General features: G+C 45.8%; 1 protein-coding gene across 3 annotated transcripts in view; it reads right to left on the minus strand.

The window, feature by feature from the left end:
- CHST15 (carbohydrate sulfotransferase 15) overlaps window positions 1-24,195 on the minus strand; it is a 79,673-nt gene that overhangs the window by 48,082 nt on the left and 7,396 nt on the right. The gene's annotated exons all lie outside the window — the stretch shown is intronic.

The raw sequence follows: 24,195 nt of genomic DNA on the forward strand, positions 1-24,195 counted from the left end.
CAGGTAGTGCAGCTCATCCAGGATGGCACATCAATGCGAGCTGTGGCAAGAAGGTTTGCTGTGTCTGTCATCGTAGTGTCCAGAGCATGGAGGCGCTACCAGGAGACAGGCCAGTAAATCAGGAGATGTGGAGGAGGCTGTAGGAGGACAACAACCCAGCAGCAGGACCGCTACCTCCACCTTTGTGCAAGGAGGAACAGGAGGAGCACTGCCAGAGCCCTGCAAAATGACCTCCAGCAGGTCACAAATGTGCATGTGTCTACTCAAACAGTCAGAAACAGAGGGTGGTATGAGGTAGCCTGACTGCCATTAGGTACCGAGATGAGATCCTCAGATCCCTTGTGAGACCATATGCTGGTGCGGTTGGCCCTGGGTTCCTCCTAATGCAAGACAATGCTAGACCTCATGTGGCTATATTGTGTGTGCGCATTTCCTGCAAGACGAAGGCATTGATGCTATGGACTGGCCCGCCCATTCCCCAGACCTGACTCCAATTCAGCACATCTGGGACATCATGTCTCGCTCCATCCACCAACGCCACGTTGCACCACAGATTGTCCAGGAGTTGGTGGACGCTTTAGTCCAGGTCTGGGAGGAAATCCCTCAGGAGACCATCCGCCTCCTCATCAGGATCATGCCAAGGCGTTGTAGGGAGGTCATACAGGCACCTGGAGGCCACACACACTACTGAGCCTCATTTTGACTTGTTTTACGGACATTAGATCAAAGTTGGACCAGCCTGTAGTGTGTTTTTCCACTTTAATATTGAGTGGGACTCCAAATCCAGACCTCCATGGATAATAAATTTGATTTCCATTGATCATTTTTGAGTGATTTTGTTGTGAGCACATTCAATTATGTAAAGGATAAAGTATTTAATAAGAATATTTCATTCATATCAGATCTAGGATGTGTTATGTTAGTGTTCCCTTTATTTTTTTGTCATTTGCTTTACAATAATATATAATTATATGGAACTAGTTAAAAGCCCGTGAAAATGACGGCTCCTGCAATATACTTTCACTGTGAGCAGTGACCATTTCTAGCCCACAAACTCTCCACCCCACCCGCAGTCCCTATCTGCTCCTTCTTCCAATCCGTCTTCACAGCTACCTCTCTCCATATCTAGCAAGTTTGAAACTGATCAATGTCCCTGCAAAAATTGCTTTCACTTTCTGTTATGACATCTTGTAGGACACAAAGGAGTCATTTGGTCCGTCGAATGGCCCCTAGTGGTCACTGGCAGTACTTCATCTCATGAAAGTCTTTTCTATACAGTAAATCGATAGATGGCGACAACACGTCACTGTCCCAATCAATTCATTTTTTTTTTTTTTAATTAGAGCAATGTATTTTTTCCAAATGTACATTTTACAAAGAACAACGCATTTTTGTGATAACAGAATGATCTGTAATACAAATATGATGCTGGTGCTCCATTTAGAAGCACCCTAATGCTAATGCACTGATTCAGCTTTGTTAGCAAAGCAAAAAAGTACACAGCTGGTCAAAACCATGCTGCACTGCAGGTGGGGCAGATGCAACATGTGCAGAGAGAGTTAGATTTGGGCGAGTTATTTTGTTTCTGTGCAGGGTAACTACTGGCTGCTTTATTTTCACACTGCAATTTAGATTTCAGTTTGAACACACCCCACCCAAATTTAACTCTCTGAACAGGTTACATCTGCCCCACCTACGGTGCAGCATAGTTTTCCCCAGTTGTGTGTTTTTTTGCTTTGCTTAAGCCAAATCAGCCCCCAAGAGATTTTATGGCATAACATGCAGAAAATGTATCTTGCGGCACGAAATTGCTTTCATAAGAGCAACATCTGTCGTTTGTTCATCAGGAGATTCTTAGTTGTGCTCCGTAGTGAGGTCAGTATGACTGAGGGGGCATTGACGGAGTTGGGTGGTGCGGTGTTAGAGTCTGAATTAATCCGCCCATTTTTGTTTCTTACACACTCACACTTTCAGTCTCTCTTTACAGCACTGTGGACGCAGCGAGGGTTCAGCCAGTCAGGCCTACGTCTGGGATAAATGCACAATGGTGGGTGTCAGATTAGTTGTACATCTACAGCCGTGATCCAATGAATATTTCAGAGTCCTGGCAGCATGCATGAAATCACCCTGGAAAGCTGTTTTAAACAGATTTACTCACAGCAGACTGTTCGTCAACCAGAAAGAATCCAACCTGACAGTTCCCGGCCTCTCCTCGTGATTCTAAACAGCAAATGTGATGCTCCCCAAATGAGCTCAGATAATCCCACATTCACTGGCAAAAAAATACATGTTCTGTATTTATCAGAGAAACCCATTACACGTGTGAGAGAATAAAAGCCGTAATCTTATTTAATTCGCACCCTTAATCACTTAACTAGCCCTGTTGTCATTTAATGAGCACCCTGTAATGCAATTAGATGTCCCCCAGGAAGGACTTAACAGCATTGATTGACAGCGGTACTGTAATATATCATTAACCAATGAATGAGAGGAATACGGGGATAAAAGCAGAATGTTAAATAGTCAAATGAAGAGTTTATGAAATAGCGATTTTTTGGGGGGGGGGGGGGGTTACTCATCATGGGGCGCTGAATAGCTATTTGGTGCTTTTCGCTATTCTGCTCATGTGCTAAGCCCTGAAGCTGCGATCGCATTCTGGAAAATGTTACCGCAGTCTGGTCGACGGTGGGGGGCTGGCGATGGGGGGGCTTTGGGATGATGCCACGAAGGGTCGGTGCAGTCAGGACAACGGAGGCGTTGTGTATACATCACTGTAGTGCTATAAAACTGTCAATAAGAAAAGCAAGTACAGACTAATACAGACAGAATATAAATTCTCACATTGTAGAGCAGACAGAAGGGACAAAAAGGAAGAGGGTCCTGTCCATATAAGCTTACAATACAGTATGTGTATAAATAAATATAAATAGAATGAACGAGAAGGACCGGCACTACATCTAATTGCAGGGTGTTCTTGCTCACCCTGGGGGAAACCCATTAATTTAGCTATGTAGAAAAGGGCATACTCTAGGACTTTGTGCAGAAATGACTTTACTGTGGTCTATGTCGTTTTAGGCCGAGACCCGTCTTCAGGACACGAAGACAGGTTTCATTCTGAAGCGACGTATACCACAGTAAAGTCATTTCTGCAAATAGGGCCTTATTCTAGTTCGCTGTTTCTGACAAAATCCATCTTAGATGGACAAAACCATGTGCACTGCCGGTGGGGCAGATGTTACTTGGGCAGAGAGAATTAGATTTGGGTGGGGTTTTACTTTAAATTGAGATCTATATTGCAGTGTAAAAATAAAGCAGCCAGCATTTTCCCTGCACAGAAACAAAATAACTCACCCCAATCTAATTCTCTCTGCACATTTTACATCTGCCCCGCTGCAGTGCACATGGTTTTGTCCATCTAAGAAGGATTTGTCAGAAAGAGTGAACTAGAATAAGGCCCATAGTTCAGGATAATGCCCTTTTCTTCATAGAGATTGTATACATACCTCCCAACTGTCACGATTACAGCGGGACAGTCCCGATTTTCGGGTCCTGTCCCGCTGTCCCACCCGCGGCAGGCATTGTCCCGCTGTGGGAGGTGGCAGTTGGGAGACCCCCCAATCTAATAGAATAGACGCTGTGCGCATGCGCACAGCGTCTATTCTCGTATGAAAATGAGGTTGCGGCTAATTAGCATAAGCCATGCCCTCATTTACATACACCCGCCCCCTTTTCGGGCGCTTCGCAGCGCGAGTGTCCCTATTTCATCAGCACAGAAGTTGGGAGGTATGTTGTGTATATATATATATATATATATATATATATATATATATACATACATATATATATATATATATATATATATATATATATAAATGACCGCTAGGAGCTGATTGGCTGGCTGTTTATCACTCTCCACTTTTTCCCTTTTTGAAGCTTGATACATCTGGCCCTCTGTAAGCAGACGGAATCAGTATGGAACTGCAGGAGGCACGTGCACATGGGGTGGTCTTGTGTATTTAAGGTAATTGGCCTGTTTTCAGTTCCCAAAATGGAAAGGTACAATATGGCAAAACACCGCTAACACCCCTGAAAAGAGCCAATAAAAGTTATTCTGATTACAGCTAGAAGCTCACCACCTCCTGTCCGCAGCTGGCAAACAGTGTGTAGCTCTGCGGCGCCATAGGACGTATTTCTCCTCTCGCATCACGCAGAAGTGCCCGGGATAAGCAGCTTGTGAGTGAAACAAACGTAACCCTGTGGGAAATTGCTAAACATGTCATTACTCCAACAGCGCTGCTCTTGTGCTCCGCAGGAATCCCGAGGGAGGAGGAAGAGTGATGTTTCCAGAAACTGATTTAATGGATGCATTTAATAGAACGGTTTAAGAGGGTGGAGGGGAGACTTCCGCATAAATTAATTTATAGTCGGTTCTGAACAAAAAACTGTCAGATCTCAGATAAAGACAACAGGACCATAGTAAGCTGGTTCACAAGGACCAAGTATTTCCCCAACATTACACTCTAAGGGGATTATTCTGGTTCACTCGCAAAGGCACAATCGCTCTCTAATGGACAAAACTATGTGCACTGCTGGTGGGGCTGATGCAACAGGGTTCAGAGAGAGTTAGATTTGGGTGGGGGGGGGGTATACTTCAAACTGATATCTATATTGCACTGTAAAAAGAAAGCAGCTAGTATCTGCCCTGCACAGAAACAATAAAACACCCAAATGTAACTCTCTCTGGACATGTTACATCTGCCCCACCTGCAGTGCACATGGTTTTGTCCATTAGAGAGTGATTGTGCCTTTGCAAGTGAACCAGAATAACCCCCCAAAACCGCACGGTACTTATGTATTATCTGGGCTCCCATGTTAAATGCACCCCATTTTTTCATACCCCTACTATCCAACTACGCATGGAGTTGATTTTATATAGTGTGGGGAGCGCAGCGAGCCACCGTGCCCGAAGCAAGGCGAGCGCAGCGAGCCCCCGCGAGCAGGTCCGGATTTGTGCCTAGGCCCGTGAGGCACCGGCCTCAGGGCGGCATCAATTAAGGGCGGCATGCAGGCTGACATTCTGTTAAATATTAGCATGGCACAGCAGGTGGGCATCAGCGAGTGATGAGCGCCGCAAACATGAATTATCATATGTCAGCGGCAGGGCCACTCGTCACCCGCCACTGCCCACCCACTCTGTGCACATTAAATCACTGCTTAGTGGCTGGGTCCGACGGTCCCCCTGCGCGTCCAGAAATGGCTCAGACTCACTGCTGCCGGCTCCCACCCATTGGCTACTCTACACACACACAGTCTATTGGCTGCTGTGTATCCAGCAGCTGAGCGGCGCGCAGATCCTCCCTGCACTCAGTCAGTCACAGTGTGTGAGCCAGAGAGAGACTGACGGAGACACTGTCTTAATAATTGCCTCCCTCCGGGTCCTCCGTGCAGTGAGCAGTCCAGAGTGCTTAAAAAAATATTAAGGTGGACTACAGTAACATTTTTATGAAATGTATAAATAACAATGTATATACATATATTATTACATTAACCCCTTCCTGACAGAGCCAGTTTTTGCGTTCCTGACAGAGCCCTTTTTTTCAAATCTGACATGTCTCACTTAAGTGGGGATAACTTTTTTTTGCTTTTACTTATCCCAGTGATTTTGAGATTGTTTTTTCGTGACACATTGTACTTCGAATTAGTGGTAAATTTGGGTCGATACAGTCTGTGTTTTTTTGTGAAAAATACCAAAATGTCGTAAAAAAATGTTAAATTTAGCAAAATGTTAAATTTTCTGCTTGTGAGACAAATAATCATACCACTCAAAATAGTTAATAACTAACATAGACCATATGTCTACTTTATGTTTCCATCATTATTTCAACTTCCTTTTAATTTTTTTGGACACTAGGAGGCTTACAATATGAATAGCAAATTCTCAAATTTTCAAGAAAATTTCAAACACTGATTTTTTTAGGGACCAGTTCAGTTCTGATGTGACTTTGAGGGACTTGTATGTGAGACACCCCCATAAATGATACCATTTCAAAAACTGCACCCCTCACAGTATTCAAAACAGCATTTTGGAAGTTTGTTAACCCTTTAGGTGTTTCACAGGAATTAAAACAAAGTGCAGGTGAAATTTCAAAATTTCATTTTTTTTGCAGATTTGCAATTTTAATACATTTTTCTAAGGAACACAGTACATTTTACTAGAGAAATGTGACTAAAAATTGATTCCCCCAATTCTTTTGTTTTCATAAATATCCTATATGTGGCCCTAGTGTGCACGTTGACCAAACCACAGGCTTCATAATAGAAGGAGCACCTACTTGATTTTGGAGCCTCCTTTTTATGAGATTATTTTTTAGGCACCATGTAGGTTTCTAGGCACCATAAGATGCTAAAAGTTAGGAACCCCCCCACAAGTGACCCCATTTTGCAAACTACACCCCTCAGGGAATTCATCTAGGGGTATAGTGTACATTTCAAACCCCCAGGGGTTTCACCAATTGTGGTACAACTGGGCAGTGAAAATGAAAAATTATTTTTTTTACACAAAAATGCAGTTCTGGCTCCAAATTTGTCATTTTCAGAAGGTATGAAGGAGACAAAGCACCCCAAAATCTGTGCCCCAATTTCTCTCGAGTACGGCAATGCCTCACATGTGACCAAAAAATACCATTTGGGTGCATGGCAGGACTCAGAAGGGAAGGAGTGATTTTTGGATTTTGCAGCTCAGATTCTGGTGGAATTTTGGTGGGTGCTATGTCGCATTAGCAAGACCCCCCAAGCACCAATACAGTGGAACCCCCCCACAAGTGACCCCATTTTGCAAACTACACCCCTCAGGGAATTCATCTAGGGGTATAGTGTACATTTCAAACCCCCAGGGGTTTCACCAATTTTGATACAAGTGGGCAGTGAAAATGAAAAATTACGTTTTTTTACACAAAAATGCAGTTCTGGCTCAAAATTTTTCATTTTCAGAAGGTATGAAGGAGAAAAAGCACCCCAAAATCTGTGCCCCAATTTCTCCCGAGTACGGCAATGCCTCACATGTGACCAAAAAATACCAGTTGGGTGCATGGCAGGACTCAGAAGGGAAGGAGTGATTTTTGGATTTTGCAGCACAGATTTTGGTGGAATGAATGGTGGGTGCTATGTTGCACCAATACAGTGGAACCCCCCCACAAGTCACCCCATTTTGCAAAGTACACCCCTCAGGGAATTCATCTAGGGGTATAGTGTACATTTCAAACCCCCAGGGGTTTCACCAATTTTGATACAAGTGGGCAGTGGAAATGAAAAATTACATTTTTTTACACAAAAATGCAGTTCTGGCTCAAAATTTTTCATTTTCAGAAGGTATGAAGGAGAAAAAGCACCCCAAAATATGTGCCCCAATTTCTCCCGAGTACGGCAATGCCTCACATGTGACCAAAAAATACCAGTTGGGTGCATGGCAGGACTCAGAAGGGAAGGAGTGATTTTTGGATTTTGCAGCTCAGATTCTGGTGGAATTTTGGTGGGTGCTATGTCGCATTAGCAAGACCCCCCAAGCACCAATACAGTGGAACCCCCCCACAAGTGACCCCATTTTGCAAACTACACCCCTCAGGGAATTCATCTAGGGGTATAGTGTACATTTCAAACCCCCAGGGGTTTCACCAATTTTGATACAAGTGGGCAGTGAAAATGAAAAATTACATTTTTTACACAAAAATGCAGTTCTGGCTCAAAATTTTTCATTTTCAGAAGGTATGAAGGAGAAAAAGCACCCCAAAATCTGTGCCCCAATTTCTCCCGAGTACGGCAATGCCTCACATGTGACCAAAAAATACCATTTGGGTGCATGGCAGGACTCAGAAGGGAAGGAGTGATTTTTGGATTTTGCAGCTCAGATTCTGGTGGAATTTTGGTGGGTGCTATGTCGCATTAGCAAGACCCCCCAAGCACCAATACAGTGGAATCCCCCCACAAGTGACCCCATTTTGCAAACTACACCCCTCAGGGAATTCATCTAGGGGTATAGTGTACATTTCAAACCCCCAGGGGTTTCACCAATTTTGATACAACTGGGCAGTGAAAATGAAAAAATTACATTTTTTTACACAAAAATGCAGTTCTGGCTCAAAATTTTTCATTTTCAGAAGGTATGAAGGAGAAAAAGCACCCCAAAATCTGTGCCCCAATTTCTCCCGAGTACGGCAATGCCTCACATGTGACCAAAAAATACCAGTTGGGTGCATGGCAGGACTCAGAAGGGAAGGAGTGATTTTTGGATTTTGCAGCACAGATTTTGGTGGAATGAATGGTGGGTGCTATGTTGCACCAATACAGTGGAACCCCCCCACAAGTCACCCCATTTTGCAAAGTACACCCCTCAGGGAATTCATCTAGGGGTATAGTGTACATTTCAAACCCCCAGGAGTTTCACCAATTTTGATACAAGTGGGCAGTGAAAATGAAAAATTACATTTTTTTACACAAAAATGCAGTTCTGGCTCAAAATTTTTCATTTTCAGAAGGTATGAAGGAGAAAAAGCACCCCAAAATATGTGCCCCAATTTCTCCCGAGTACGGCAATGCCTCACATGTGACCAAAAAATACCAGTTGGGTGCATGGCAGGACTCAGAAGGGAAGGAGTGATTTTTGGATTTTGCAGCTCAGATTCTGGTGGAATTTTGGTGGGTGCTATGTCGCATTAGCAAGACCCCCCAAGCACCAATACAGTGGAACCCCCCCACAAGTGACCCCATTTTGCAAACTACACCCCTCAGGGAATTCATCTAGGGGTATAGTGTACATTTCAAACCCCCAGGGGTTTCACCAATTTTGATACAAGTGGGCAGTGAAAATGAAAAATTACATTTTTTACACAAAAATGCAGTTCTGGCTCAAAATTTTTCATTTTCAGAAGGTATGAAGGAAAAAAAGCACCCCAAAATCTGTGCCCCAATTTCTCCCGAGTACGGCAATGCCTCACATGTGACCAAAAAATACCATTTGGGTGCATGGCAGGACTCAGAAGGGAAGGAGTGATTTTTGGATTTTGCAGCTCAGATTCTGGTGGAATTTTGGTGGGTGCTATGTCGCATTAGCAAGACCCCCCAAGCACCAATACAGTGGAACCCCCCCACAAGTGACCCCATTTTGCAAACTACACCCCTCAGGGAATTCATCTAGGGGTATAGTGTACATTTCAAACCCCCAGGGGTTTCACCAATTTTGATACAACTGGGCAGTGAAAATGAAAAATTACATTTTTTTACACAAAAATGCAGTTCTGGCTCAAAATTTTTCATTTTCAGAAGGTATGAAGGAGAAAAAGCACCCCAAAATCTGTGCCCCAATTTCTCCCGAGTACGGCAATGCCTCACATGTGACCAAAAAATACCAGTTGGGTGCATGGCAGGACTCAGAAGGGAAGGAGTGATTTTTGGATTTTGCAGCACAGATTTTGGTGGAATGAATGGTGGGTGCTATGTTGCACCAATACAGTGGAACCCCCCCACAAGTCACCCCATTTTGCAAAGTACACCCCTCAGGGAATTCATCTAGGGGTATAGTGTACATTTCAAACCCCCAGGGGTTTCACCAATTTTGATACAAGTGGGCAGTGAAAATGAAAAATTACATTTTTTTACACAAAAATGCAGTTCTGGCTCAAAATTTTTCATTTTCAGAAGGAATGAAGGAGACAAAGCACCCCAAAATCTGTGCCCCAATTTCTCCCGAGTACGGCAATGCCTCATGTGTGACCAAAAAGTGGCAGGACTCAGAAGGGAAGGAGTGATATTTGGATTTTGCAGCACAAATTCTGGTGGAATGATGGTGGGTGCTATGTCGCATTAGCAAGACCCCCAAAGCACCAATACAGTGGAACCCCCCCCACAAGTGACCCCATTTTGCAAACTACACCCCTCAGGGAATTCATCTAGGGGTATAGTGTACATTTCAAACCCCCAGGGGTTTCACCAATTTTGATACAAGTGGGCAGTGAAAATGAAAAATTAAATTTTTTTACACAAAAATGCAGTTCTGGCTCAAAATTTTTCATTTTCAGAAGGTATGAAGGAGAAAAAGCACCCCAAAATATGTGCCCCAATTTCTCCCGAGTACGGCAATGCCTCACATGTGACCAAAAAATACCAGTTGGGTGCATGGCAGGACTCAGAAGGGAAGGAGTGATTTTTGGATTTTGCAGCTCAGATTCTGGTGGAATGAATGGTGGGTGCTATGTGGCATTAGCAAGACCCCCGAAGCACGGTGAAATTATGAACCTAATAATCCATAGATGTGTGGTATATTTTAAAACACTCCTTTATACATAGGCCGGGTTTGTCGGGGCAAGTGTCACACTGGAAAATAGTTTGCTTTCTTATTCCCTTTTTATAGCAAACTTTGCACCTTTTTTGTGTCCTGCCCTTTTTTCCAGTGGAGGGGATTTCATCAGGAAAATGCTGCCCTGGTACAATACGGGGGCCAGAACTAGAAGTACTGGGGCCCTCTGCCTGCTGGTTCCCAAATATTAGGCCCTTTATGACTTCCTCTTGAAAGTGCATAAATGTCCCCCTCTGGCCGGTAGAACGGAATAGCACGTAAGCGTTATACAGTGCCATCTGGATGATATACACGGCCAGCTTCTTGTACCAGATTTTTGTTTTCCGCAGGGCACTGTACGGCTTCAGTACCTGATCTGAAAGATCCACTCCGCCCATGTACCTATTGTAATCCAGGATACAATTAGGTTTTGAGGTGTGGGTACTGGTACCTCGTACAGGGACGGAGGTGGTACTGTCTCCGTGAATTGTTGTCAGTATAAGGACATCCCTCTTGTCCTTATATTTGACCAACAACATATTTTCGGTGCATATTCCCCTGCTTTCACCCCTTCTCATTACTTGGGCAATGTGCGTTTTTGGGAGGCCTCTTTGGTTCTTGCGCACAGTACCGCAAGCTGCTGTACCTCTTGAACCAAGGGCCTTAAACAGGGGGATGCTGGTGTAAAAGTTATCCACATAGAGGTGATAACCTTTATCCAGGAAGGGGTGCACTAAATCCCAGACAATTTTTCCACTAACACCTACGAGGGAGGGGGGGCATTCTGGCGGTTCAATTCTTGAATCCTTCCCTTCATATACCCTAAACCTGTGAGTGTACCCTGAGGTGCTTTCACACAGCTTATACATTTTTATGCCATACCTTGCCCTCTTACTGGGAAGGTACTGGCGGAATTTAACCCTTCCTTTAAAATGTATAAGGGACTCGTCTATGCAAATGAATTTATCTGGGATGTACATGTCTTCAAATTTGGCACTGAAATGATCAATGACCGGCCTGACTTTGAATAGCCGGTCAAAGGTGGGATCATCTCTGGGTGGGCACTGTGCATTATCGTTGTAATGCAAAAATTTAAGGATCGTCTCAAATCGAGCCCGGGGCATGGCCATACGGTAAAATGGGGTGCTGTACAGAACATCTGTACTCCAATATTGCCTAATTTCTGGCTTTTTTACTATGCCCATATGAAACACCAGACCCCAAAACGTCATCATCTCTACTGCATCTACAGGGGTCCACCTAGCAAATGATGACGTGGGGTTTTGAGCAATAAACTGCTGGGCATATAAATTAGTTTGGTCCACCATTAAATTTATAAAATCATCAGAGAAAAATAATTTGAAAAAGTCAATTTCTCTGAGACCTGTGGAATCAAATTGGATTCCTGGCATGGCCAAAAACTCAGGAACCTGGGGCTCAAAATTGTCTGGTGGTGGGGTCCATACGAGATCAATTATTGGGGGGGGGGGGGTCTCAGCTGCTCTACGGGGGCGTCTTTGAGGGGGTCCCTCATCACCAGAGGAGGAAGAGGAGCTTAAGGCGAATCCTTCAAATTCCCCGCTTGCATCACTGGCTGTGTCAGAGTCAGAAGCAAGCATGGCATATGCCTCCTCCGCTGAATACATTCTTCTGGATGACTGGGATGACATTTGGGATGCCATTTTTATTTTTGTGTTACTGGTAGTGAAATGTTTCAACACGTGTATAGTGTAGGGGGGGGTACAAACTTTATTTCAACCCGGGGGGTATGTAGTGTGTAGTGTGTATGTAGTGCAGAAAAAAAAAAATACTTTATACAAAAAAAAAAAATTGAAGGGGTTAAAAAAAAAAAAATTGAAGGGGTTAAAAAAAAAAATTGATGGGGTTATAAAAAATAAAATTGAAGGGGTTAAAAAAAAAAAAAAAAAAAAGGTCCTGCGCCAAAAATTGAGCACAGATGTTGGTCAGTAACGTCCATCACTGAACAGCGCTCAAAGGCAACAGGAATTTGATCAAAAAAAAAAATAAAAATAGATCAACCCTGTGCCGAAAAAGATGATCAGTGATGTACGTCACTGATTAGCGCACAGCGGCCACAGGACACCCACAAAATCACAGTGTGTGTAAAAAAAAAATTAAAAAAAGACCCCACAGCACACACAAAAAAAAAAAAGGTGATCAGTGATGCGACACTGATTACCAGTGAGGGGCAGCAGGTGCACAACCTTTGGTGCAACTGACAGTGCAACTGGCAGGTATATATAAAAAAAAAAAAAACCTCTGCACCCCCAAAAAGTTGCTGATCACCTCAGATATAGTGATCAGCACAAAAGGCGGGGGCAGCAGACACAAAATTTAGCACTCTCTATCACTCTCTGTCACTATCTCTCTCTATCTCTCTATCTCTCACTATCTAACACTCTATGACACTGCAGCAGCAGCAGTGACAGGTATATATATATATATATATATAAAAAAAAAACTGCGCCCCCAAAAAGTTGCTGATCAGTTAATTTATACTGATCAGCACAAAAGGGGGGGCAGCAGTCAGTTATATAAAAAATATATAGCACAATCTGTCACTATCTCTATCTCTCTCTCTCTATCTCTCTCTATCTCTCTATCTATAACTATCACACTGCAGCAGCACAAAATATAGCACTCTCTGTCACTAGGCCTCTCTATCTCTCTCTCTCTATCTCTCTCTATATCTCTCTATCTCTCTCTATCTCTCTCTATCTCTCTCTATCTCTCTCTATCTCTCTCTATCTCTCTCTCTATAACTATATCACACTGCAGCAGCACAAAATATAGCACTCTCTGACACTATCTCTCTCTATCTCTCTCTATCTAACTAACGCTATTACACTGCAGCAGCACAAGTTCACAACACAGGAAGTCACAAGTAACAGGATCCAGGAAGCATCTAGCACACTACAAGCAGTGATGAAGCAGGCAAGATATTTGCAAGGATCAGGTCAGTATTTTGCAAGGTTCTGGTCAGTATATCGCGGCAGCTAGGCACGGTGACCGCACTGCACGCAATTCCAGACCGGAATGGCGTCTGCAGTGCAGTCACCGTTAGTTTAAACCCCCCTCCATGGCTGTGATTGGTCCGTCGGTCCGACGGACCAATCACGGCCTTTGGGGGCGGGCGGGGTGAGGTGGGGTGACACCAGTGTCACCCTTACACCCCGCGGTGATTGGTGCTGTACTTTACAGCACCAATCACCTCCGATCGCGTGTCACCGGCGAACGTTATTCGCCGGTGACACAGAAAACGCTGTAATTGGCTGTTCACACTGAACAGCCAATCACAGCGATCGCCGACGGGGGGGCGGCATCGCAGCCCCCCCTGGGCATGCACGGACATGTCTGCTGTCAGGGACAGCAGACATGTTGAAACTGTCACCGCGTCTATAGACGCGGTGACAGTTAAATGCCATGACGTACATTTACGCCATGTGTCGGGAAGTACTTCCCGACCATGACGTAAATGTACGTCAATTGTCGGGAAGGGGTTAAAATAGGGGGGGGGGGGACATAAAAATGTTGTGCCTAGGGGTGGCCTGACCCATAAATTCGCCCCTGCCCGCGAGGGGACGCGGTCTCATAAGAAAAACGGGAGCCCAGATACAGTATTACATAAGCACTTTAAAATCCTTCATGTGTAGGACTCATACCATAACTGCCTCCCCTCCTGCATTCTGCAGGAGACTCCCTGAAATAGCAGCAATCTCCCTCTCTCCCTCATTAGTCTAGCAATCTCCCTCATGTCACCTAGCCCACATTACACTGTTACATCATAGTTACCTCCCCTCCTGCATTCTGCAGGAGACTCCCTGAAATAGCAGCAATCTCCCTCTCTCCCTCATTAGTCTAACAATCTCCCTCATGTCACCTAGCCCACATTACACTGTTACATCATAGTTACCTCCCCTCCTGCATTCTGCAGGAGACTCCCTGAAATAGCAGCAATCTCCCTCTCTCCCTCATTAGTCTAGCAATCTCCCTCATGTCACCTAGACCACATTACACTGTTACATTTTTGGGGAAAAGGAATGAGAAACAGATACATTTACATTGAATCATCAGCACCATTTCCCAGCACTTTACCAAGTATAGTAGCTCTTACTAACTGCTTTGGGGCTCATCTACATTTGTATGTAAGTCATAAGATTCCCCTCAGATGTAGCAGTACACACCCACGCTTCTAGGTGCCACGTTCACAATCTCTTTTCAGAATCTCTCCATATATGGAACTAGACACGCCCTTTGGGTGGAGCAGGACACGCCCCCTCAATGAGCGATATTATAAACCATATGTGCAATAACAAATGGTCAGAATGATCATTTTGGGGTATATCTTCCAGTGTGTATGCACTATGGGCCTAATTCACCCCTGATCACAAAGCTGCTTTTTTTAGAGAATGGGCAAAACCATGCTGCACTGCAGGTGGGGAAGATGTAACATGTGCAGAGAGAGTTAGATTGGGTGGGGTGTGTTCAAACTGAAATCTAAATTGCAGTGTAAAAATAAAAAAGCAGCCATTATTTACCCTGCACAGAAACAAAATAACCCACGCAAAGCTAACGCTCTCTGCACACGTTACATCTGTCCCACCTGCCACGCAGCATAGTTTTGTCCATTTGCTAGAAAAGCAGCTTTGCGATCAGGTCTGAATTAGGCCCTATGTCTTTAACGACGCGCGCGCCCGTGAGTCGTTCGTGACGTCTTTTGTCATCTGTACATGCAGCTCCTAGATGTTGCCACCGACTATATAGTTTGCAAAAAAAGTATGAAAAAGTTCAAAACAAATTTGAAAACAAAAATTGTGGAAAAAAACACATGTCAACCGTAACCATGGCGACCGTTTGCTTGTGTTGACCTATTGTCTTTATTAACGTAGTGCATGTCAACCAATAGTGGCCACCCATTGATCTAATACATGGAAACGCATAGTCCGGATCCCGTGTATGTTACCCATGTTGCACTATACTACACAGTCACGTTTTCCTGTTGTGCAGATTTGTGATTGTGAAATGCTGTCACGTGCACAATGTTCCCCGGCCTCATAAATAGGGAACTTTATTGCATTACTGTTAATATTTCCACGTACTATGGACGTAGCAAAATATGGCCATTTATATGTGACCCAATGGAGCAGATGTGATAATCCTGGTGAAGAGATAAAGTGGCGATAACGAGGGTGATTCTGGTTGGCTCAGTAGACTTGCAGCTTCCCGAGCACCAGAGACGCCGCCCCACCACATATGCACCAGCCAATCAACCCCTAACTGTCATTTTCAAACATTGTTGATTGGCTGGTGCCTTATCACCATCTACTGCATCTCCACTTAATCTCTTCACCAGGCAATACATCTGCCCCAATACAGGGCCGAAACTAGGTGTTTCGGCTCCCGGGTCGGCAGTCATTTGGTCCGCCCCCCCCCCCCCCTCCCCAAAAAAAAAAATCACTGCCTTGGGGTCAGGCAGCGGGGGTCCGGGGACTGGAGAAGGTTAACTCCGGCTCCTAGCGCTGCCGGGCGGTGGGCGGTGCCAGGACACCACACTAGCGCCCCCACCATCCAGCGCCCGGTGCGCGTGACCCCCTAGCCCCCCCTAGTTACGGCCCTGCCCAATATCACAAGGGGCCATAACAGCTATTTTGGCTGTGCAGACGGTCGTCGCGATATTGATAAGCACCTACTGTTTGCAGCATAGTGAACGACCATTAAAAGTCCATATACACTGGGCGACTTGGAGCTGAAAGCCGCTCAGGTTACTCGTTTCAGCTGCTTTCAGCTTTAAAGCCGCCCAGTGTGTACTAGGCAGTGATGAGTGGTGAGCGCAGAAGCGTGCTCCCGCATCATTGCTGGCCCGGCCGTTCATCTGCTTGTATTCCTAGCAGATGAGCAGCGGAGTGGAAAGCCGTCCACTCCTGGAAAAATCAGCAAAATGGGCGAGAAACGTTCAGTGTGTATCTACTAAGCGTTTTCAGCCCATCGATTTTCCCCATCATCTCTCACCGGGATACGGTCGTATTGTCGACCCGACTTAGGTTGACAGTCATTAGGTTGACACCGTTGGGTCGACAGGTAACAAGGTCAACAGGGTTCTAGGTTGACAGGTGTCCAGGTCGACAAATGCGTTAGTTTGACATGGGTTAAGTCGACAGGTTGCGAGGTCGACATGGGTTTTTCCACTGTTTTTATGAGCCGACATGTGCCGACAGTCAGTATTTCATGCCCTACCATCCACTAGGGCGTGGTGGGAGAATAAAATAGTGTGCCAAGCGCAGCGTTGCGAGGGGCTGTGGTTGACTTCCAATTGTGTCCATGTCAACTGGTTCGACATTCAGGTAAAAAAACTGTGAAAAAACATATGTCGACCTCACGACCTGTCGACCTAACCCATGTCGACCTAAAGCATTTGTCGACCTAAACCCATGTCAACCTTGTCTCATGTCAACATAGACACCTGTCGACCTTGCTGTCTGTCGACCCAACGGTTACGACATAATGACTGTCGACCTAAGTCGGGTCGACAATACGATACACACCCCTCTCACCATACACACTGGGTAAAAACGTTCAGTGTTTATGGACCTAAGACTCAAAGAAATGTTAAAAAAACAAAGTTGCAACAAAGCAGCAACAGCTAATACTTGGGAAACTATTATTTATACACTATAATAGGTTAAACATTTCATCAAACCAGTCATATGATAGTTTGCCTCTGACCGTGGAGAAATGATTTGTCACAATGGTCATGTTCTTGTACAGAAGCCTAGGAGGTGAGGTAAGGATATCAGAGAAATAAGTACTTGGAACCATTGTACAAACATCACTGGCCGAAAGATGGAAATAAGCCGCGTGTATGGAATAAGGGAACGGAGGAAGGACTGGTTAACGCATCACTAGGGTGGAATGCATGAAACAGACACCACAACGTACTTCTGCTCATCCTTCAGGGTTTGTTGGTTTTAAATCAAATATTCTTTATAAAGAGTTTTGGTTTATTAAAGAAAACAAGAGCAAAAAGTAACAAAAACATAAAGAAAGCAAAACAATATTAATATAAATATACTGCCGGTAGAGACAAAAGAGGAAAAAAAAATGATTTGGCAGGGGGGAAAAAATAGAATTAAATGGAGACTACACTAGAATAGATACCAATATAGGTTTTAAACAGTACGGTGAAACAATCACGTTGCAAAGACAACATACAGTAAGTGGTTGGAGGTGGGGCGTGTTTGGTGCTTCGCACATGCGCTGGACCCGTTCTGTGCATGCAGGGGCAGCAACACCCTCCGTTTCGCATAATGGAGGAGTGTCGTTAATGTTGGGCAGGGAAGGGGGGCAAGAGGTGACAAGGCCACTATCTTTGTTGGAGACAGATTTCCTGACCTCTTTGTTAGATCTGCTGCGGCTGGCTTGGGGGAAGCCATGCTGACACAAGCAGGGCTGGATCAGTACCCCTGGGACCCCCTCTAGCTGGGGGCCCCATGGTCGGCATGTATTTAAAAAAAAAGTGTGCTGCAGCTTCACCTATCTGCCCAGTGGCGTAACGATAGCCCCGCAGCCCCCGCGGTGGCGGGGAGGCGCTGAGGGGCTGTGGGCGCCGATCTGCGGGGCTATAGTTACAACTATATATAACAACCCCCCTTACCCCTCCGCATGCCGCCGCCAGCGCCGCCGCATTCAGGGTCCCGGCCGCAGCGCAGATCTTGTCATGGCTCTGTCTCCTCCTGCAGTACTTCTAATGAAAAATAACTATCAGAAAATGGCTGCCCCCTAACAGCAGACAGTTTTTTGGGATGCTAGAGGAGGCGCGGGCCTCCTCTAGCATCCTTAAAAACTGTCTGCTGTTAGGGGGGCAGCCATTTTGTGATGGTCATTATAGAACTGCAGGAGGAGACGGAGCCGGCTGCGGGACCCTGAATGCGGCGACACGCGGAGGGGTAAGGGGGTTTTTAACTTTACTTGGGAAGGTGGGTGGGAGGGCTAGGGGGAGGGGGCGGCGCTGCCGATATCGGCAGGGGGGCGCACAAATTTTAGTTAAGCTACTGTTTCTGCCAATGTGACAATGATTAATGGTGCTGAGCATCGGGAGCCAAGGCACACTGACTGCATAAGTGTGCAGTGCATTACTGGAAGTTGACTAAGTCCCACGACACTTTGCACAAGAGGGCAGAGAGTTTTGTGCTGAGCTCTGATTGGTGGATCTCGTTACATGCTTCTCAGGCCCATGGAGGACAGCAGCAGCGGCCTCATCATGGGAGGATTTTTAATCAGAGGCAGCTCTGAGCATGTGAGGTATCCTACAGTCCTACAGAGTAAGGTACAGAGGGACAAACACAGGCTTTTCATGTGGTATGTGTGCTTATGTATATATATATATATATATATATATATATATATATATATATATAATGCCGCGTCCTAGAGCATAGCAGCACCAGATAATTAATGCAAGCGGTCTATGTAAAGTTATCTGACACAGGAGGCACCATATAAGACCCGGATAATATTGCAGAGCATGCCCAGGTCTGGGTAAGCATTAGTATGCCACAAGGGAGAATCAGTGTCAGGGGTATGGGTCATAGGGTCAACACAATTAAGGTTGACAGTCACTAGGTTGACCACTATTGGTCAACAGACCATAGGTTGACACACTAATAAGATCAACAAAGCTTAAGTCGGCATGCTCAAAGGTGAACACAAGCAATAAGTCGACACAGAAAAGGTCAACATGAGTATTTCACCTCTTGTCGACATGGACACCGTATAGATGTACCGCTTTGCTCGCCATGCTTTGGGCACGGTGCCTCGCTCAGCTTGGCACACTATTATCATTTATCATCTAACTCCATGTCCACTTGGATGGTAAAGTATGAGAAAAGCCTCTTTTTTTGGAAAAAAAAAAATTGAAAAAGTTATGTCAAACTTTTCCACGTCGACCAATTGCTTTTGTCAACTTTTTTGATGTTTTTATTTGTATTAGGTAGACAGCAGAGCTCACAAGGTAACAGCGTGGCAATTCCCCAGTTACAGCATAGCAGGCTTCCCACAGGTTTCACAGTAAGAATATACTCCGGAGAGCACCTAACACAGGCATGTCCAAACTATGGCCCTCCAGCTGTGGTAAAACTACAAGTCCCATCATGCCTTGCCACAGTTTTGCTATTAGGGAATGCTAAAACTATGGCAAGGCATGCTGGGATGTGTGGTTTCATAACAGCTGGAGGGCCACAGTTTGGACATGCCTGACGTAACATAATCCCCACCTATCACCCAGCCTCTTCTAGTCTTTGGGAGCAATGACCCCCTGCTCTGGACAAGTCAGTGATTTAGAAAACATCTTAAAACCCGGACTGGATGTCTCTAGCCCTGTTTCTGTCCTACATCTTGGAATAATTTTCCACATTACCCTCATGTGGAAGTATGCCGTCCCTGCCACAATATATATATATATATATATATCTCAACAACAATATCTCTAAAATTGCACTACACTGTTATGATGGTCGCTTCCGACACTTAGCCCTCTACTAGTTGAGGGCAAAATCTCGAATACCAATAGTGTTTTCTAAGCACCCAGTAACAGTCTCACATAAAACACTTCATTTGTTCAGCATAAAAAAAAGTTGTTTTCCCATTCATATAATGAAGCAGTTACCAAACGCGTTTCGTTTCAATAAGAAACATCATCAGGGGTTTCACAATTGATCTACAACTTCCAACCCTTTTGGGGATGGATAAATATGAAAGGGAATAAATTCTTCCTTAATTTTGTTGATATATTATTAGTTGATTATCTCCTCCAATGTAGAATAAAGTCGTTCAACTAGTAGTAATATAACATTTGTAGGGCTCTTTATCACGGAATTCTCTTTATCTAGAAAGAACAAAAGGACACCCGCCAGTATGGCTGGAAAATACTGCAAGTGCCTCAAAAACAGGAGATTTATACTATAGTTAGTCCATAACTCCTGCTATGAGCGCAAAATAAATATATTTACTTTCCAAACTATTACGGATTTACAGGGAACGTAGAAAAATGCTTTATCATTTTAATCCTATTTACGTTAGTGCAGCGCAGTCGTCTGTGAGGACGCATTCCGTAAGGACGGACTCTGCCGAGGTCAGAGCAGAGGAGACGATATCTACCGCTGTTTGCATTGGCTCGGGCTGACATAAGAAGATGGCTGGGAAAATCCATGTCCGTGATCCCAGAAAATAAACACAGCGTATAGAGCACCTATTGAGAGCCTGTTAGCAAAGAGCTGAGATGTTTAAATAAAACAACACAGCGGTGACCGGCTGCAGGAAAAGTTCTGAGCGGTTACAAGAAATGCATTATGGAGCAGGCGTTCTATGGGATTGTTTGTACAGGAAACCGTTAAGAAGAGACATCACCTCAGAGGGCTTGAGAGCAGTTTGCGTACACTCCGGCATCACTGTCAGGAATCTGCCATATGTTACAGGGTATTGTAACATTTGTACATCACTAACATTGGCCTCAAAGAAAACGACATCTTCACCAACTACATCTTCACCAACTACATCTTCATGGTTTATCATTATTGGCGTGTCAGTGGGTGCGTTCTGTATCACGGCGTATCATGGCAATATTGGGTGTAGACCGCTCCTTAGTGCAGTCTTACATTGCCTACCCAGAGGAAGGGGGGGTTCAAGTATTGTGGCAGCTCCTGTGCATAGAGATTTGACGCAGATATTCACCACCATTGCCAGTTGATTGTCACTGCTTCTAAAATTGGATATTTCAGAGGCTTAATTCATGTTATGAATGTTTTTTGCACTACGCCACTCTGAATTCATGTGCACTACATAGACTTTAACAAGAACCATTCGGCTCATCTAGTCTGCCCCTTTTTTAACATATTGTTACCTCAAAACCTAAGTTGTCCTTACTTCTTTGTAAGGATATCACTATGCCTATCCCAAGTTTATTTAAATTGTTCTAGTCTTAGGGCAGTATTCAATGATAGATTACGCGATGTGCAGCGAATCCTGTTTAGTATTCGCTGCACATTCACAGAGTTCCGGAGGGCTGGAGCATTCGCTGCCAGCCCTCCCTGTCACCCTATTCAACACTACAGGGAGCTGGGGGACGGTGGCAGGCAGGGATATGGAAGCCTCCCTGCCTGCCCCAGAATGTGTGGGGGAGAAGGAGGGCTCTCGGGGACGCAGGCAGCAGAAGCTGCCCCTCCCCCAGGAGAGCACACGGGTAGGGAGGCGCTGCACTGCAAAAGCTGGCGATTCCCTGCAGAAGCCTATGGGCTTCTTACCGCAACGATGTGTGAGGGATCCGTCACGGATCCCTCCCAGCATGCCCTGCGGCCGGCGCTGTGCTCTGCACATGCGCAGATGGACTCCCGGGTCTCAGACCCGGAAGACCAGCACCACCGCCGCATCGCAAGGGACAGCTCTTATCGCAAGAGTTGTCCCTTGTGTTAATGATCGCATATGTAATGCAGTGTTCTCACTGCGAGTGAGAAAGACCCGGCTTTTATCCGGCTTTAAAATGCTGGGGACTGCCTCGCTGGACCCCCGTTCTCACTGCAAGGCAAATTCCTGGGTGAAGAAGTTCTACCCGGAAATTTGCCTTTAAACACGGGTTTTTCGGCAGTGTGAACGGGTCAACCCGTGTCTGCAAACCCGGATCTCAGACACGGGTAAAAAGAAGGGTTTTACCCGTGTATGAGATCCGGATATGTGACACTGCCAAAAATCCTGTGTTAAAAGGCATATTCACGGGTCTACATGCTAGACCCGGGAATTTGGCTGCAGTGAGAACGGGGTATTAGAGCATATGCGATCATTAAGAATGGGGTGGCCGGCGAAGGGGGGCAATAGAGGGCTGCGAATGTTAGAACATCCCGCTCAAAGTATGAAATATGAATAAAATACTCCTTACTATAAACGTCCACATATATCAGAACGGGGGGATCCCCCTCAGTCCCATCCCAACGGTCAGAAACCAGACAGATCTCAAAGGTAAGCATCAGGCTAGGTTTCGGTCTAGGAACTTGCGAGAGGATTAGGGTTAGGGTTGCGAGAGGATTAGGGTTAGGGTTGCGAGAGGATTAGGGTTAGGCTGTGTAAGGGGATTTTTAAGGTTAGGTTGCATGAGGGGTGGAGCATGTCGTAAAATCATACCAGGAACACAGAGGCAATCTAGGTGTTGGTGCACCCCTGGACTAGATCTTGGTGCACCCCTGGATGGCATATTCACTACCAACACTCAAATCCCAGAAGCACTCAGATACACACACACACCCACACACACATACCCTTGTAGCCTACAGTACATTCAGTGCCAACACCAAGCAGCACCCAGTCACACCCACCTCCACATTCACTAACATCCCAGCAGCACCCAGTCACACCCACCTCCACATTCACTAACATCCCAGCAGCACCCAGTCACACACACCTCCACATTCACTAACATCCCAGCAGCACCCAGTCACACCCACCTCCACATTCACTAACATCCCAGCAGCACCCAGTCACACCCACCTCCACATTCACTAACATCCCAGCAGCACCCAGTCACACCCACCTCCACATTCACTAACATCCCAGCAGCACCCAGTCACACACACCTCCACATTCACTAACATCCCAGCAGCACCCAGTCACACCCACCTCCACATTCACTAACATCCCAGCAGCACCCAGTCACACCCACCTCCACATTCACAAACATCCCAGCAGCACCCAGTCACACCCACCTCCACATTCACAAACATCCCAGCAGCACCCAGTCACACCCACCTCCACATTCACAAACATCCCAGCAGCACCCAGTCACACCCACCTCCACATTCACAAACATCCCAGCAGCACCCAGTCACACCCACCTCCACATTCACTAACATCCCAGCAGCACCCAGTCACACACACCTCCACATTCACTAACATCCCAGCAGCACCCAGTCACACCCACCTTCTCATTCACAAACATCCCAGCAGCACCCAGTCACACCCACCTCCACATTCACAAACATCCCAGCAGCACCCAGTCACACCCACCTCCACATTCACATTCACAAACATCCCAGCAGCACCCAGTCACACACACCTCCACATTCACAAACATCCCAGCAGCACCCAGTGACACCCACCTCCACATTCACTAACATCCCAGCAGCACCCAGTCACACCCACCTCCACATTCACTAACATCCCAGCAGCACCCATTCACACCCACCTCCACATTCACTAACATCCCAGCAGCACCCAGTCACACCCACCTCCACATTCACAAACATCCCAGCAGCACCCAGTCACACACACCTCCACATTCACTAACATCCCAGCAGCACCCAGTCACACACACCTCCACATTCACTAACATCCCAGCAGCACCCAGTCACACCCACCTCCACATTCACTAACATCCCAGCAGCACCCAGTCACAACCACCTCCACATTCACAAACATCCCAGCAGCACCCAGTCACACCCACCTCCACATTCACAAACATCCCAGCAGCACCCAGTCACACCCACCTCCACATTACAAACATCCCAGCAGCACCCAGTCACACCCACCTCCACATTCACTAACATCCCAGCAGCACCCAGTCATACACACCTCCACATTCACTAACATCCCAGCAGCACCCAGTCACACCCACCTCCTCATTCACAAACATCCCAGCAGCACCCAGTCACACCCACCTCCACATTCACAAACATCCCAGCAGCACCCAGTCACACCCACCTCCACATTACAAACATCCCAGCAGCACCCAGTCACACCCACCTCCACATTCACTAACATCCCAGCAGCACCCAGTCATACACACCTCCACATTCACTAACATCCCAGCA

The sequence above is a fragment of the Crinia signifera genome, chromosome 6 (assembly GCF_055691185.1).
Source record: "Crinia signifera chromosome 6, ASM5569118v1, whole genome shotgun sequence".
NCBI classification, from domain to species: Eukaryota; Metazoa; Chordata; class Amphibia; order Anura; family Myobatrachidae; genus Crinia; species Crinia signifera.